The 2,252-nt window shown below is 54.5% G+C and overlaps 1 protein-coding gene across 1 annotated transcript in view; it reads left to right on the top strand.

Annotated features, from left to right (window-relative positions):
* The first annotated feature begins 454 nt into the window (after positions 1-454).
* The window catches only part of LOC113202675 (uncharacterized), a 158,637-nt gene continuing 156,839 nt past the window's right edge, over positions 455-2,252 (top strand). The window contains exon 1 of the mRNA XM_052269047.1: positions 455-641. The gene's annotated coding sequence lies outside the window, so the exon portion shown is untranslated. The remainder of the gene's footprint in view (positions 642-2,252) is intronic.

The following is a 2,252-nucleotide window of genomic DNA, read 5'->3' as shown; positions in this document are numbered from 1 at the left end:
CGAACTGTCGTTAGTTTGGTTAGTTGCAGTCTAGTTTGGCAGGGACTGGCCTTTGGACCCGGCCGAGGCAGAGCTACACAACGCGGCGGGCTCCCCGATCCAAGCTCGTCTGCTGGCCAGAACCACCTGAGCTGACAAAATAGTGTATGTCGGTCGGCTGAGGCAGAAGAGCGGGTAGAACATAAATATTCCTGGTTGGTCGAGCCTCTACCCCCTCTACTGGTGTGACGTAGAGGCGGGAATTTCTCGACCAACCGGAAACGTTTATGTTCTACCCGCTCTTCTTGTTCCACCGTTTTCTGAAATACACCATCCATCCAGTCTCGCTCAATCAGTGCGGCCCCGGCCGTCCTCGGGTTCGTTGTTTGGGTTCCAGGCAGCTCAGTGTCCCTAGTCCGCCCGTACTGCGAATAACGTGGAGTTCGTAAACAAACAAGTCCGCTAGGCACACAGTATGGCGCGCACGTGGACCAGTGGGACGTTTGAAGTGTGTGCGCATTTTAATAACGGTGAACGGCGCCATCCGTCTGCGATGTGGCACGCGCAGTGGACACATTTCAACCGTAGTGTTGCCGAGTCGCTATCCGCGGGACTGAGCTGCGAGTCCGTCAACCACTGCTTTCATCGAATGGTGTTTTGAGGTTAGTATATTACTGTTTCCTTTAGTCAAATTGGCACGTGGCACTTCTAAGGATACAGAAACATAAACTTTGAGTTCTTTGTGACTATCAGTAGAGCAATTATTAAAGCTAAAGCTCTTGAAGATCTGAACAAGAAGCAGAGGGGTTAGGGTTGACCTCGGTGAAATAGCCCATCGATTTACATACCTCTAGGTTCACCTAATACAAATGTACTAGTTTAAATTTTACATTGGAAAGTCTAGTAAAATCACCCCAAGTCAATCCGTTGCTTTTATTCTTGAAAGTATAACTAGCTCAAATTGTCTGATGTCATCACGTACCGGATCATTTTAGTAGCGCACACTGCCCCTAACTTGCCCTGGCTGTGGTTGTGTGCGGGGTTGTGTGCCGTGGCGGTGATGCAGTCCCATGTGCGGTACACAGTGAATATTTAACTGCAGGCCGCTTGTAGAGCTCCGCGAGCCTAGAATAGCTGCTTCATAATGCAGGCGATATACTCATCCCCCTCCATTCCTACGGCCGGTCTCCTTCCTCCGTGTGTCTCTCTCTCTCGCTCACTCGTTCTCTCGCGCTTCCTCTCCGCCTGCCCCTCCCACAGTATTCCTTCAACCCTTCGCAGCCTCCTCACCCTACCACCACCCCCCTTTCGCTGCCTCTCCCCTGTCCTCCCCACCTCATATCTCTGGCCCTTCACCTATCCACTTCCACTTGATACCCTGATGTACATCGGAAATCCATTTGCGCGGGCGTGGCGTGGCGTGGCGTGGCGTGGCGTGGCGTGGCGTGGCGGGGCGGGGCGGGGCGGAGCGTGGCGTGAGCGCGGGGGCACGCACGTGACTTGGCGGCGTGTCGTAGGGCTGCTCGCCCCGCCCCCATCCCCCAAAAGGAATACCAAAGCTCTCCCCGTCTGCTCGGTAATGGATGGGTTAACAAATGCCGGATGATGCTGTTTGGCTGGTTTGGGCTGTCGTTTATACCAAAGGTGGGAGTCGTTCCGCCAAACTACGGGGAAAAGAGAAATGTTTTTCTGCGTCCCTTTTTTTGAAATATTTGTGGCGGTTTTTCACTAAGCTGGCGCGGCGACCTTAAAATTTTACACCATTTTCAAGACAGCACAGTGCGACGACACAACAAAGTGTGTAGTGGCGTACGAGCCACTTTATCAGTTTGTAGCGTTGATGAACTAATTTACGAATTCCTCTCTCGCGGCGGCGCACAGCGGCGCAGGGACGCCCCATTGTTTCTCCAGTGATGATGGCTCCAGGACGGGAGGGGGTGGCTGCTTCCAGGCGGTATTATTCCAAGCCGAAAGTAATACGCGCCGAGTGAGGAGGCGGGCGTGAGGGGGGGGGGGGGGCACTGGCCCGCCGCCGAGCTGATGCTGATGGAGTTTTGGCCGGCCGCTGGCTTCCCCGTCTGGTCCGACAAATTGGAAATCGAGTTAAGACCGGGAGACGAGAGAGAGAGATAAAGATAGAGAGACGGAGAGGAGCCACGGCGAGGCTGTTCGGAGTGCTTGCGGGGCGAATGGGTTGCCTACCTCCACGGCGCATCGCAATCAACTTCTCTGACCCTTGACCTACCGGGACACGCTGCACCTCCCGACCCGCG

Source organism: Frankliniella occidentalis, unplaced genomic scaffold (genome assembly GCF_000697945.3).
Source record: "Frankliniella occidentalis isolate FOCC.00 unplaced genomic scaffold, Focc_3.1 Scaffold81, whole genome shotgun sequence".
NCBI lineage: Eukaryota > Metazoa > Arthropoda > Insecta > Thysanoptera > Thripidae > Frankliniella > Frankliniella occidentalis.
Note: the sequence above shows the minus strand (reverse complement) of the source record. Positions and strands in the feature narration are given on the sequence as shown.